Here is a 16015-nt window from a genome sequence, read left to right on the forward strand (position 1 = left end):
TCCAGGAAGGAAGCGGCCATACTGAACACCATTGGGGATGGAAATGATCTTGGCCTCCCTGCTCGGTCATCTAGTTACCTTCCAGCTTGTTTCTTGCAACAATACAACCTTGCAAGTAGACACTCTTCACGTTAGTTTGGGTTGAGCTGAGAAAAGGTGGAGTAACAACAGTGGGGAAGAAGCCCCCAGAACAGCCTTCGTGCACTCTCTCTGCATTGATAGCACAACTTTCTAAGCCCCTTTCCCCATTTCCATAATACCTGTTACCATGCACAATAGGTGTAGCTTAGAAGCACAGGTGAGATGACCACATTCATCTATGTTAGGCTTAAATATTTTGCCATTTGTTCCTATTGCTCATTAAGTGTTCTAAAGATGAAGATACAAGAATGTGGCACTTAGAAAATACTGATAGTTGACCTTGAATTAGGGAGACCAGTAACGAGGTCCCTTGGTTTTATGAGTGTTTGAAGAAACCAGGCACCTAGGCCCCACCCCAGAGGGACCAGCACATTGACCTGACTCACGGTCTGGACACAGGGAAGAGGAGAAACAGCCTGCAGGCTTCGCCGCAGCGGGAGAAGGACCCTGGGAACAGCTGTGGTGTCCGGGGCGGGGACCAGGAATGGAGTCGCTCTTCCTTTCCCTGTCTGTTTTTCAGTCTTGCTGGGTATGGTAGCTATCTTTAATCCCCAAAAACAGTCTAAGAGTACTTGTATCCCAGGCCAGTGTGGCCTGCGGAGCAGGGGTTACACAGCAAGTCTAAAATGAAAGACTGTTTTGAGCCAGTGGAAAGACCCGATTTAGTATTAGTATAAGAAAATAGTTTCTTCATTAACATTCTGCATGCACTTGGTTAAAAAAAACCCAAGAACTAAAAGGCTTGTAATGAAAACAGCATTCCTTGCCCAGCTGGGGCTTTTCCTTTTCACTCTCCCCAAAAATAATTGTTTTACTTGGGAAGTCGCAGGGCAGGCTCACTGCAGCATTCCCCTCAGGGACTGCACCCCTGTCCCCCCATTCTGGCCCAGGAAGCAGCTCTGTGCTGCTGGGGACCAGGTCTGGTTTTGCAGGCTGGGCGCACCCAACTGAAAACACCTCCTTGACCCTCATACCACACCCCATCTCTGAAGAACTGGATCTCTCCTGCCCTGAATTCTCACTGCTTTGATTCCAGCAACTCCTGTTGCATCTCCTAGTCTGATTTTCTCCCCGGTTCCTTGAAGGGCTCCAGCCAGGGGGCCCCACAGGGCTCCATCTTCACTTGCTGCTTCCCAACCTAGTGAGCTGGCAGCAGAGCTGATGGAACAGGAAACCTCTGCCTGTAATGCTGATGCCTCATAAATACCCCACGGACCTTGATCTTCATATCCGCCTGCCGGTGGGCATCACCCATTGGGAGTTCCCTCTAGCAAGCTCGAATTGTGCCCAAACTGCTCATCTCTCTCCAGACCTGGTCCTCCTGTTCCTGCCTTAATTAGACGGTATCACTCTTCTCCTGGACTCCCCCTCAACTCCTCAAATCCAGTTAGTCCCCAAGTCCAGTTAGTCACTAAGTCGGCTATGTCACTCTAAAAGCCCTTCTCTGAAGATGCACCAGCTTCATGCTCCCTGCCCTTCAGCCCTGAGAGGGGAGACCTGGAGGCTGCAGGGGCCACAGTGGCTGCACAAAATCGTGGGCAGCCTGCCAGTTCCCACCAGAAAGCCAGCTCAGAAGGGAGTGTAGGTTCCATCCCCAGGTTCCTGGGGTCAGAGCGGTGGAAGGCTATTTTAACTAGGACACAGACACCCCAAACACACCGCACGTTTTCTCAATCTGCTGCCCTTGGCTCCCTGCGCTGCTTCAGCCAGAGTGCCTGGTAGGATAGACAAAATCATGGCCTCCGATCTGTGCTTGTGCAAAGCATGCCATGAGGATGCAGACTTCTGACCCCCAGGGAGGTAGAAAGTGTTGGCTCAGTGCAATGTAATCCCAGCCCTACCTACCCAGAGGAAGGTCAGACTTCACCCATCTAGGGCACAGCCCTCCGCAAGCATCCTCTCCAGACACCAGCCATGAGCTGGGGGTGCCCAAGCCATCTGCCCTTCTGGCCAATCACTGTAGGGCAGGAATACCTTCTCAGCCCCCCTAGGGTCCCTGGCTGGGTCTAAATATTAAACTGACGGATTAATAAGAGAAAAGCCTACATGTTAATGGATACAAGTTTTATGTGACATGGAGTCTTTATAAGAAAATGACCCAAAGAAGCAGATGTGTGTTTTGATGTGAGGTTTGATGAGGAGTGGGCAGTCACCGCGAAGCCAGGCGGGGTAACGAGTATGAATGAGGCAAGCGCAGGGGGGAGCTTAAGCAAGACCTGTCTGTTAGGACTCCTCTTGGCATCTCTTTGTCCTTTGACAGAGGATCCTCCTTTCCTTGGCTACAGGGAGAGCACCTCTCCCATGAGGGTTTATGACCTGTTTCAAGGAGGAAGGCTGAGTCAGAGTGAACTTCCTGCCTCTGCTGTTTTCACAAACTTCTTCACCTTAAAATACTCAAAATGCCAAGGTGCCACATTTTGGGGTAGTGTGCCCTGAATCCCATCACCAACTAGCTACAAATTCAGGGGCCCCCACTGCCCTCCCAAGCTTGATAATTCACTAGAACATCTCCCCAACCTCAGGAAAGTGCTCTACTTAACTACAACAGTTGTTCTACAACAATGAAAGGGTACAAATCAAAGCCAAAAGGAGAGATGCACAGGGCAAAGTCTGGGAGGGTTCCCAGCAGGGAGCTACCAAACCCTCTCCCCGGGGCGTCAGTACCTATCACCCTCCTACACAAGGATGTGTGTCACCATCAGTAAGGTCAGTGAAGGGTGGGGAGCTGGAGTTCTCACTGGGCTTTCATCACGCAGGCCCCATCCTGAAACTACCTAGGGGGCCATCAGGAGGCACCTTGTTAGCACCAACTATCAGGCCATCGTGAATAACAAACACTCCTGTCACCTGGGAAGCCCCAAGGACTTAGGGGCTTCCTCCCAGGAGCCAGGGGCAAAGGCCAGGCCAAGTCTTTATTATACAACCTTCAGTTTCCTCCTCCACCCCTTCCCCTCAGCAGTCCCGATGTCCTATCTGAGGATCCCTTCACCTTTTTTGTCTCCCAGAGAGTGACAGCTTGGTGGCTGTCTATGTAGATGCCCTCATCAGCTGGGGCCTCGGGGTCTTTGAGGCGAGCAGCCTCGAGACGCTTCTGCTCACTTCCTTCCTTGTACCCAGCTCCGCACATTTGCCCCTGCCACAGTCACAGCAGTGAGAATGGGGTTTTAACAGGGCGGTCACACCACACAGTGACGCTCTTCCCCCGGGGCCTCTCGCGTGCTGTGCGGATGCAGCACAGGGACGTGGACCCAAACCCATCCTAAATGCCCGGTAGCCACACCTTCTGCCCACCTCTGCATGTTCGCACACATGCCCACCCCCACGATTCATATCATCTCTTTCACACCCCAAGGCTCATGCCCTCCCTCCACACCTGTGAGCTGTTTGCCTGCAGGGTGGAAGCAGAATGCTGTGCGGGGAAATGGACGGAAGAGTAGGGAGATGGTGAGGAGGCCCATGCTACCATCCAGGTGAGATGTGACAGTGGCGGGCACTCGGGTGGGCTCTGGGGCAGGGTCGGCAGCTTGGAGATACAGCTGGGAAGTAGACTGGGCAGAATTAACGGGGATTGAATACAGGGTGGCGGAGAGTCTAGGACGACTCCCAGGAGCCTCAGCAGCCAAGCAGAGGAGGTGAGCTGGCAATAGATCTGGCAGGAACAGGCTACGGATGGGCCTCCCAACCTGATGTGAGGGTGCTGCACATTCGTGCATCCGCAGGAGGGCCAGAGGGTGGTGGTTACCCTGGTGTTCCCTAAGCCCCACGACCATGGCCCGTCTTCATCATTCAGCCCTCGCTATGGCTCATTTTTTTTCTTACTTTTTTTTATTGAAGTATCGTTGACATAATGTTATATTGGTTTCAGGTGCACAACATAGGGATTCAGCCTTGATTCAGCATTCAACATTACGAAATGCTCAGCACGATGTGTCGCTCCCATCCACCCCCGTGTACAGATATTACAACACTATGGGCTACGTGCCCTACACTGTACTTTCATCCCCGTGACTGACTTACTTTATAACTGGAAGTTTGCACTTCCTGATCCCCTTTACCTGTTTCACCCCCACCCCCACCCCTTTGGCAACCACCGGTGTGTTCTCTGTGTTTGTGAGTCTGTTTCTGGGTTTTGTTTGTTTGATCTTAATCATTTTCTGTAATTATATCTGCCTCCTCCCAGGATGAGCTTCCGGGCAGACAGACACCTAGTCTTTCATCCTGTGTCTTTGGCCCCCAAGCCCGAATCTTGAAAAACCTCGAAAGTGCCTGCTGAACAGACAGGCAGCCGCAGCACTGTGGGGTCGCTCTGGAGCCAGATGGGCTTTGGGTTCCAATTACATCTCTGCTGTTTATTTGCTATGACTGCAAAGAATTTATTTAACTTATCTGACCTCAGTTCACTCACCTGCAAAATGTGTATAATAACAGCACCTATATTGGACAGATATTTTAAGTGTTAAAAAAAGTAATTCATGTTAAGCTCCCAGAGAGATCTTGACATATGGTAAGAACCCAATTAATTTAATATATTACGTCGAAACAGATTAAATCTGCCATTTAAAAAAAGATCTTTTTTGACATAAAATTCACGTATCATAAAATCCATCCATGTAAAGTATATAATTCAATGGCTATTTGGTATATTCACAGAATTGGACAACTGCTACCACCATCTAATTTTATATGGTTTTCATACTTCTTACAAAAGAAACCACGTGCCCATTTAGCAGCCCCTTCCCATTCCCACTCATGCCCAGCTAGCCACTAATCTTTTTTCTGTCTCTCTAGATTTGCCTATTTTATATGATTCTTTACGTAAGTAGAATCATGAAATATATGACTTTTTGTGCCAGGCTTCTTCCACCCAGCATAATCCAAAGTTCATATGCCAGTTGTTAACATATGTCAGAATTTCATTAATTTTTATTGTTGAATTATATCCCATTGTATAAATATGCTCAATTTTGTTTAGCCATTTAAACAAAATGGGTGATTGTTTCCACTTTTTGGCTATTATGAATCTACGAACATTCATGTGGGAGTTGTATGGGTGTATGTTTTCATTTCTCTTGGGTCATACCTAGTGTGGGTAAAATTGCGATATTTCCAGAATCTTTTGCCTTGGCCTTAGTGCATCTCCAGATCAATAGGTGTTTCCAAGGGGTGGAGAGAAATAGTTCATCTCCATATCAATAAGTGATTACAAGGTGGGTGGGGAGCGAGTAAGCACTGGGACTGGAGAGGCGTGGGGGGGTCCTTTTGCAGCAGGGTTGGGGTGGGAGAGACATGGGTGAGCAGGAGTAGATGACTGCTTGTAAGCAGTAAACAGGTTTCTCCCACTTTATTTCTCCCTTTGACTGATTTCAGCTTCTAAGGTTATCTGCCCTGGGCTGGGAACATATTTCTCCCCCAGAGTTACACCTAGGAGAGGCATTGCTGGCTTATGTGGTAACTCTAAGTCATATGGCAATTCTGTTTAATACTTTGTAGAACTGCCAGACTGTTTTCCAAAGTGATTGCACCATTTTAAATTCCCAGCAACAATGTGTGAGGGTTACAGTTTCTCACCAACACTTGTTATCACCTCTCTCTCTGATTAAAGCTATCCTAGTGGATGTAAAGTGGTTTCTCATTGTTTTTTTAATTACGTTGTAATCGACATATAACATATTAGTTTCAGCTATATAATAATGATTTGATTTTTGTATGAATTACAAAATCATCACCACAGAAAGTCTAGTTAGCATTCACCACCATGGCTACAAAATTCTTTGTTGTGATGAGGACTTTTAAGATATACTATCTTAGCAACTTTAAAATATGCAATATGGTATTGTTAACTATAGTCACTATACTGTACATTATATCCCTGGACTTATTCATTTTATAACTGAAAGCTTGTATCTTTTGACCACCTTCACCCATTTTGCTCAACCCCCACCCTGCCTCACAACCACCCATTAGTTCTCCGTATCTGTTAGCTTGTTTTGTGTGTGTTTGTTTTAGATTCCACATGTAAGTAGATCATACAGTATTTATCTTTCTCTGACTTATTCACTTAGCTTAATGCCCTCAAGTTCCATGTATATTGTCACAAATGGCAAGATTTCCTTTCTTATGGCTGAATAACTTTCCATTGTATATATGTAAACCACATTTTCTTAATCCGTTCAACATCTATGGACACTTACACTGTGATTCCATATCTTGACTTTATCATTGTGGTTTTGATTTACATTTTTTGATGGATAATGATATTGAGGAATTTTTCATGTGTTTATTAGCCATTTATATATTTTTGTTTGAGAAATGTCTGTTCAAATCCTTTGCCCATTTTTTAATTGGGTTGTCTATTTATATTATATTGTGAGAGTTCTTCATATATTCTGGATACAGTCTCTTGTTAGATATATTATTTGCAAATATAATGCCTTCTGTGGGATGTCTTTTCACTTTCTTGATTATATCATCTGCAACTCGAAGTTTTTAATTTTGATGTAGTCCAATTTATTTTTCAATTGTGCCTTTGCCTAATCCAAAGTCATGGAGATTTCCTCCTATATTGTATTCTAATAGCTCTCTAGTCTTAACTCTTACATTTAGGTGTATGATCCACCTTAATCCGCATGAAGGTAGCCAGTTGGCCGTCCCGACACCATTTGTTGAAAAATCATTCCTTCCCCTATGGAGTTATTTTGATAAACTGAAATCTTTGAAGGTTACACTGCGTGGAATAGAGATAATTTCATAGGGTACAATTTAGTTTTATTATAGTATATAAACAAAGCACAATGAAAAATGGATGCAGTTTCTTATTTAGCCACCAGATGGCAGAAGTCTCCCAGATTTCCTCCTCCTCCGGTTGGAGCTTTTCCAAAAAGTGGGAAACAGGTTTTAACCAAAGTCAGGAATCCTCCGCCGGAGTCCTCTGCTGTCTTTCTCTGACTTCCCGATAACCCTGCTTTGGCTACCCCAGGGTTGTAAATCTCAGTCTCCTACTTTTTTTAGTGGAAAACCTGGAGATTTCTGTTCTCCAGTGGAGTGAGGCAGTAGGGAGAGGTCTTGGTTTGGGTTCCCTGAGTGAATTTGAAATAGAATTTGATTCATAAACACTCAGCTATAAAAGTACTAGCAGTTCCTTGTAGAAATGTGGAACTTATAATGAAGCTGTTCTCAACTATCAAAAAGCCTGGTGGAAATGTGTATTTATCCACCACGTGGTTGCACGGCTTAGCTAAAATGTCAAGGGTACTTAAGGTCTTGGCAGATTTTATTTTGGCTGAAGATAGTAAAAAACTGCCTTCTCTTTGTTAATCAGAACCACTGATTGGTAGTTATGTATGATTTTGACTGATAAAAACAGGATGATGAAATATTATTAAACAAAAAATGGAGGGAAAATAAGGGTGACCACGTTTGGAAGCCTCTGCTACAACAATGTGTTTTAAAAAGACAGGGGAGTGTCTTCTGCAGCCACCTTTCTGTTCCTCCTGGGTGATATGCACCTCCAGGGCAGGCCTCACCCCTTTCCACCGGACCCTCTGTTGCACTCTCAGCTATCCTGACACTGATTTGGGGGGTCCTTAGACCCCTCACTTCTCCTGCACCTCCCACCTGCATCTGTGGGTCTCTGGACCTCAGCGTCAGAGCTGACTGTGCACCCTCTTTTCCCAGCACACACACTGTCCTAGGGGAGCCCCGAAGGTGGGCAGGCGAAGGCCAGCTCTGACTGCAGAGGCTACACTTACCCCAAGCCAAGCCTTCCTTCAGCACCCTGGGAGCTATTACCATCTGTCCATCAGCAGCTTCAAGGATCCAGGAGTGGTGACCATTCAGGGAGCAGAGAAAAGGGAAGGGGTCCCCACTTTGATGTGAGCAATAGGGCCAGGGAGGGAGCAGGAGAGGAGGCCTGCGGGGACAATCTCCTCTCCCATCACAGGCTTCTGTGGGGAAGGCGCCAGCTTGCCTTCGTGGCCTCTTTCATCTTTCAGTCCTCTGGGGCCAGGGCTCTGCCCAAGCCCCTGGGCTGCTCTGGGCTCCTCGTCCCCAGCCTCCAGCCTGTGTCCCGCATGTGGTGCCCACAGCCTGCCTTTCGCAGATGGGCTCCCTGGGCCTGCTCACACACCCTCTTTGGAGGAGGAATGGGGAGTGGGACTGCCTAGAGAAGGGATCAAACTTACCTACGTCTTTGGTTCCTTGTTGATTCTAAGGAGCACGCTGGAGCTATCTCATTCATGAAACACCCAGTTCTGCGAGTCAAAGAGAATTTTCCCCTTAGAATCAGGAATCTGGGAGCTGGGAGGGGCTCTACCTTCAACATATTCCTGACAGGCAGCTGCCAATTTGGTCTTATCTTACACACTTACACAGCAAGGAGCTCACCAGTTCCTGAGGGTCCCCACTCGCTGGTAGGGAAAGAGAGGATGAGTGGAGCAGGAAGGGGCAGAGGATGGAAGACAGAAGAACAGACAGAGGGCAAGAGCCACTGGCTCCCACAAGTGCTTTGCTGTCCTCGGAATCACGCACGCACGTATGCACGCACACGCATGCCAGGGCCTCCAGCCGACCTGAATGTCTGCCAGCTCATCCTGGCCCAGCCGGGGAGTCTGGCCTTTTTCCTGTGTAAAGTTACAAAATTTTCCAGAACTTTCTCTTTTTTTTTTTCTGGAGTTATAAGCCAGATTTCCCTCGACCCCCTACTTCTCTGGCCTAGGATAGAAAAGGCAAAGGGGGAAAGAAAGCAAGACAGAGGGCCCATGATCACATCCTTTCCTTTTGGAGCCTAGCAGTTAATGTCACTTCTGGATTCACACAGAGCCACACAGAGCCTCTTACCCATTCGCTTATTTAAAGCTCCCAATAGTACCCTTGTGAGGAACGTGCCATTCTTCCTAATTCTCCTAGAGGCCCCAGAAGATGAGGATGAGGAAGCCCAGCCTGGTGGGCTGAGTCCCTGAGGTCACATCTGGTTACACAGCAGAACAGGTTTTGACCCAAGTCTGTGTAACTTTGGAGCCCATGTCCTCCACCTGCACTTCCCCAGACATCCTGGATATCAGCAAAGATCCCAACCCGGGTGGACAGCAGGCCTGGGGAGACAGCAAGGTGTGTGTGTGTGAAACAGGAAGAAACATCTTAAACATCTTAGGATGGAAAGATGATTCAGCTGGGTGCCCTTTTTGCTCTGCCACCAGTTCGCTGTGTCACCATCTCTCTAGGCCTCAGTGTCCTCACCTACAGAATGGGTGGGATGAGACAAAGTCTACCATCTCAGTCTGCAACTAAGATGATCTCTGAGATCTCTTCTAGTTGCTTGGCCCTGAATCTGCTTATGCCGAGATTATAGATTTGGGAGAAGAAATAACACCCTCATCCCCTCGCCTGGAACCTGAGAACCTTTGGCATCTCAGAGAAGGACATGGGGTAACTCAATATTTGGATCCACTCAGGAGTCTTGCCTGTCATTGGAGGTAGAGCCCCCAGAAAGGGGGTCCCAGCACCTGGGCTAGAGGGATGCACCCCAACCATCCCGGGCAGTGAGTGGTCCCACCAGCCATTACTGAGGAGAATTCATGCAACCTCGGCTAGTTTATATGGAGCTCCTGCAGTACACCAGGCACTGTGCTGGTATCACACTTATCTGTATGATCTTAGTAAGTCTTCAGAACAGTTCCACAAAGTAGGTATTTTAGAGACCAGGAAACTGAGTTAAGCAAATTGCCCAGTGGCCTGCAGCTCAGCAGTGAGGGGGCTGAGATTTGAGCGCACATTCTTGTCCATTGTGCTGTACCGCTGCCCAATTTCAGCTGCAGCCTTCGATTTCCACCATTGCATCTCAAGAGGAGGTCCATCTCATATTAGGCTAATTTGGGGACATTAGTATATTTTCCTGGAGGCTCCAGGAGAGGAAGGACAGGCCTAACTTCTATCCTTACTACCTTTTGGGGGAGAAGTAGGAAAGGAAAGGGGAGTCAGGGCTTCCCCACCACAGGCAGAGCCTGGAGTTCCAGGCTGGATGTGGTAGCCTTGACTTGGAAGTTGCAACGCAAAGCCGGAGCTTTCTGAGCTGCAGGAGCAGCCGTGGGGAGCCCCTAAGGAGCTCAGGAGGTCGCCCTGAGAACAGGGTGGGAACAAGTGTTTCCAGACGGGGCTGGCCCCGGAGATGGAGCTGGAGACCACAACGCAGGAGGGAAGGACGTGGCAGACACCCAGCCCAGGCCTCCAGGCCTCCAGCCTGGAAGCAGGCAGATGCGAGGGAGAACGCAGCCTGGCGAGCAGCCACCCCCCCCAGAGCCTGGGGTCCCTGAGGGCAGGGTAGGAGGAGGGATGGAAGGGGCTGGCATGAAGCAGGGCTCCTTGGTTCCCAGTTTGAGGGCTAGAAGCCCAGCATGAGGAGTCAGTTCCTTCCCTGTCCCAAAATCAGGGTGGAGGAGTTGACGTTGCTCTGGCAAAGCTTTCCTTGCTTCCGGGTCTCCCAGGCACGTTCAGTCAGCACCCAGCCCCCCTCACCGCTGGGCAAGACAGCTGCCGCTCCGCGCCTGCCATTCGGTGCAGGGAGAGGGGACCAGAGGCAGAGCCTGAAGGAGAGGGAGGGGAGAGCGGGGAACACTCCAGCGGCTTTGCGTCCCCCCCACCATCACGGGGGCCACCTTTTAGGGAGGGAGGGGCGGGGGTCGGTGGCCCCACACCCTATCTGGCAGGCAGGGAATTAAGCTGTCCTCACCTCCCCAGCATGAATAAGGCCTGAGGGGCCGTGACAAGAGCTGTCAGCGCTGGTGCCCTGTCCCTGCCATCACTGATAAGGGCAGGCCACTGGGGATGCCTGGGAAAGACAGGACTGGAAGAGCAGGGCCCAGGGTCACCGGGGGGAGGGGAGATGGGGACACAGCAAGCTTTGTGTGCGCCTGACTGGTGCTGCCCATGGGCTGCTTCCCGTTAGGGGCTCCGTCCCTGGCCCGCCCCCCTCACCTGAACTTCGCACACAGTGTCCCCACCCCATCCCCACCTGGCACCTGCTCAGGGTCAGGCTCTGCACTTCTCTGGAGAGCCCATCCTGCTGGGAATGAGGACGGGGATGAGCTCCAAGGTGACGCAGGTGACAGCGATGGCCTTGGCATTGGTCGGGTGCCTGCCTCCCTGACCTCTCCCTTCGACCTCTTCTGGCCACCAGCCTGCCAAATGCCCGAGGCTGAGGGTGGGCAGTGTGTGGACCAGGGAAACATCCTGGTGGGTGAGATATCTGGGTGACTCCCTGAGCCCCATGTGGGCCTGAACTGGGAGCGATCCTGGCCTCTGTGGGTGCTGAGCCCCAGCCAGAGAGGAGCAGAGAACACCCCAGGTGGGGAGCCCCCACATCCTCCTGGGCCCCAGCGACAACCCTAATAGAGCAGGGCCCTTCCTGGGTTTGAGTGTCTGTCCTTTGAGGAAGCTTTGGAGACAGGACTCTAGGCCCTGAGCTCCAGCCCAGCTCGTTCCTAAAGCGTTAGGTCGGGTAACTGCAGCAATGGGCTGGGCAAGTGGCAGTGCAGGCAGCTACAGGCGCTTCCCTGATGCGCTGGCCTGTGAGCAGCAGGCAGCAGTCCCTCAGCAGGACACACACGCCCCCGCGGCTCTGCCTCTGCGCCTCTCTGCAGCCAGCTCCCTGGTTCCACCCCTCCTGGCATGTCCTGAAGTCAACCTGGATGGGCTCCAGGCCAGGGTTTGGGGTACCAGGAGGGGGAGGGGCATCGCCAACCTCGCAGTTCTGGCAAAGGGGTGAAGCCCCAGGTGGGCCGGGAGGCTTCCTGGAGCCCAGAGCCCTGGGTCCTGGGAACACCTGGGAGAACTCCGGCGGGGCCCTTGGGACCCAGCAGGACATCGACTCTTCTTCCTGCCAACAAGTTATCTGAAAGCAGAGGAGACATAAGGAGCAGGGCACTCAGTTCCCACACCCAGGGGGCTTATAGTCTAGTTGGAAGGACAAAAATGAAGCGGGCGCTTTGGTTATGTAACTGTATTCCTATTATGTTAATGTGTGTGCGCAATTTAATTAGTAGTTTAAAACCTATACTATGTTAATGTGTGAGCGCAATTTAATTAGTAGTTTAAAACCTATGCATGCTTAAGTTACTCTACAAGAAGATATGTCAAAGAAATAATCTTCCCATGTTTTCTTCCATCTGCTACCTCTATAGCTTTTCTTCTTCCTTCCTAATTACAACCCTTAAATAGAATTCGTGCCTCATATCGAATTTACTGAATATCATAATTCCTCCAAGTGGTAAAGATACCTCGAGACAAATGCTGGGCATAGAAGCCACAGGGCATAAATCTGCAAAGAAGTAAAAAGCTAACCTTTTCAAAGAATATGGCTTCTCTCTCACTTACCAACTTTACATTTCCCTGTATGGCCCCGGAAGATGACTGGTTAGCCAGAGACGGGTAAGATTCCTCAAGGGAGGAACAACCTAAGACAGGCACAGTCGCAGGGGGGCCATCAGGTGAGAAATTGGGGATCAACAGAGGTGAGGCTTAGAACCTCACCCCCCCTGTTTTGAGAGAAATCTTCTGCATCCATGGATGTTTTATTGCCCTTGTCTAGCTTGGATTAACACATAGTCTACAGGCACACACCTGATCATCTACATTTGCCCTCTTACAGCACTAAACTATGTTTTCTACCTTTATCTTGCATCTACCTACCACTTCAGCATTTTATTAAAAATAATAATAATAATAATAATAATAATAATAATAATAATAAAGGGAGAAATGTGGGATCCACATATAAAACAAGTATAAAAATCAAATGAATATTCATATTTGACCTGATTGTTTATAGTTCATAATGCGTGATCAAAACTGAAAGTTTCTGGGATGACTGCCCTTGTACTGTTCACCATGTAAGAACTTATTCACTATGTAAGAACTTGTTCACCATGTAAGAACTTGTTCGTTATGCTTCAGAAGATTGGAGACTGACGGGAATTAGGCTTGGGGTGGATTAATGATTGTGCATTGAGCATTGACCCCCCTATACAGAATTTTATTGTTGTTAATAACCATTTGATCAATAAACATGAGAGATGCCCTCTCAAAAAAAAAAAATGAAGGGGGAAGGAATTGGGAGTAACCATGGGCTGTGGCTTATGGTCACTCCCGTCTCATCCGTTCACTGCCGTCCCTTGCCTGATGCCCAGCAGGCTCTGGGCCGTGCAGTGCTGGTGCTGGAGGCACACATGGACAGGCAGCCCCATCCTGGAGTCCACATTTCAGACACACTGGTGACATGTCCAAGGTGTTGCAAGACCACGAGGAAAGCCAGTGCAGCCTGGGGGCTTCCAGGTGGAGGGAAGGAAGGAAGGACAGGCATCCCAGGGGTGGGTCTGCGAGTGTAACTGGGGCGCAGAGCATGGGGCAGGGCAGGACAGGGCAGGGCTGGGAGGAAGGGGTAGGAGGAAACCAGGGCCTGGTGAGCTGGATACCGGAGCTGGGACTCCCACCTGTGGGTGAGGCCAGGGAGGCCCCTCCGGGGGTGGTGCAGAGGCTGCTGGGAGAGCTGTGGGGAGCCTCCCAGCCGGTGACGAAAGGACAAGTTGCCCAAGTCTACTGTTTTACAGTCACAGGCTCAGCAGCAGCTGACGAACCACCCCTCAATCTCAAAACACCCAGAAATTCCCTATTTTATATCTGAGGTCCCCACTCAGCCCTGCTGTGTCCCCGGTGGGCCTGGAAGGAGCCAAGGAGGGTTTGACTGGCAGGTCTCAGGGTCCTTGTTGGACTTTGCAGGGGCTCATGTTCCTGATGCCACCCCGACCTAGTCCCCTGCCCGCCCAAGGCAGGCTCTGCGTGGTGTCACAGACACAGCCACCTGGCCGGCCTGACCTGGGGAGTCTGTGCCTGCAGCCAGAGCCTCTCGGGGAGGATGGGGAGGCTGGAAGCCCCACTAGGGCTCCAGTGGAAAGATGGGAGAGGAAGGCGTTTACAGCTGACACAGTCCTCTGCCCTGGCCCCCAGGGTTTAGGTCAAGCTTTTCATGACAGAGTCAAGTGCAGAATATGTCTTTCAACTGTTGCTCTGCCTCTGTCGTAGCTTCCACCATGGTCTCTACCCCTCTCTCTCCCTCTGTCTCTGCCTCCCTGTCTCTGTCTCTGTTTCTCCCTCCCTCCCTGTCTCTCTTTCTGTCATGGCCTCCCTGTGTTAACATCCCGTCTCTCCTCTGGATGCCAGCTTCAGCCACACCCTCCCTCCAGCCTCCCTGGTCACCAGGAGACCTCGTGCAAGCCCTGGGAGACCCTCACAGAACCCACAGCTTGAACAGTGCTGTTTCCGGCATACCTGCCAGAACTGGGGATTCCTGGGGCAGTGGGCTTTAGCCACCACCTGACAATCTCCAACCAAATAAACAATCCAGAGGGGCTGTGCCTCCACCACCCAAATCAATTCTATCAATGGAGGCTGTCAGCAACCTATACTGTGTCCCCAGGTGCCACACCTGCAGTGTCCTATTGGTGGGGGAGGCAGGGAGACAGTCTCTCTGTTGTCGGGAGCAGGGGCGGGCTGGGGTTCTATAGGCTGAGGTCCAGGGCATGCTGCTGACGTCTGATTGTAAGGTTGGGTTCCTTTCGTGGCTCACAAACTGGCTGGAAGACTGGACAGAAGGAAAGGGCAAATCTGTCCCTGTGCCCTCTCACCCACGTCTCTCCACTTCCCTTCTCCCCTGTGCATGCCTCAGTGGTGCCCTCCCTCCCCTTGGCTTCTTCCTGTGCCCCCATCACCTTGGCCTGGCTGGAGCCCGTCCTCAGATAACATCCTTATCTTGGGGAGCCACTAATCAATCCTCTGTGAGACCCTGGGACCTTCTGCATGGCCTGGCAGCCCACACCCCACCATTATGCATGAGTCAGAACTAAAGTGCATGACATATGTGTCCCCATAAGATGCTGCCCTCTGTGGGTTGGGGGGGACATGCTTACTGGAAATCTACAGTGTGAAGGATGCCAAGCTGGAGTCTTTCACAGGGTCAACCCCATTTAATTACATACTCACCTTCTTTTACAGAGGAGCCATCAAGGATCAGAGAGGTGAAAAGCCAGCCTGGGGTGCACAGCGCATCCCAGGCATTGCCTGGATTTGGCTCTGGGTGTGTCACCTTCCTTCTCCATCTCCCACTCCTCCTCAGGACTCTGCCTGAAGGCATCAGCACCGATTTCCAAGTGCAAGTTGTACTATGGCTGTTAAACCGCCAGCTTTGTGCATTTATACATGCCCAGGTGTACCGAACATTTGTTGAGTACATTCTTTACACCAGCCTTTGGGCTAGTTTGGGGCACTGGACTAGCCAAAGAGGGTGAAGGTGGGCATCTCCAGGAGGTCCCCTGCCTGCCTCTGGACCCCTTGCTCTCCACCCAAGCATCTGTGTGAATGCCCAGCCAGGGCTGCAGGGAGGAGGGGGCCAGCGTGGGCATGTGTGGGGTGGGCTGTGGTGTGAGGGAGTGTGGGTGGAGGGGGACAGGGTTTAATGAGGTGACTGCCACTTGTAAATGAAACAGAAGGCGGAGCAGCTTGTGGGAACTTTGACCTTTCCTGTCTGTCTTGCCTTTCATCAGGAGCTTTGCGAGCAGCCGCCTCACTCAGAGGGGACCCACCACAGCGGGGGGAAGGCCAGAATGGGCCAGGACGCTCAGCACCAGAAAGGAGCAAAGGAGGGCTGGTGCCAGGGGTGCAGAGTAGGGTTCATCAGAGCCCCTAACCACTGTTCTTCCTAACAGAGCTTTGGAAAACAGAAGTGGGAACAAGGGCTGGATTTTTAGAGACATTGATTGTAAACCTGGAGACTTCTTTTTTTCTTTGGAGACTTCTAAAAATGCAAGTTCCCAGGCCCCGCTCCAGAGTT

This window comes from Manis javanica, chromosome 6 (assembly GCF_040802235.1).
Source record: "Manis javanica isolate MJ-LG chromosome 6, MJ_LKY, whole genome shotgun sequence".
In the NCBI taxonomy this organism is placed as follows: domain Eukaryota; kingdom Metazoa; phylum Chordata; class Mammalia; order Pholidota; family Manidae; genus Manis; species Manis javanica.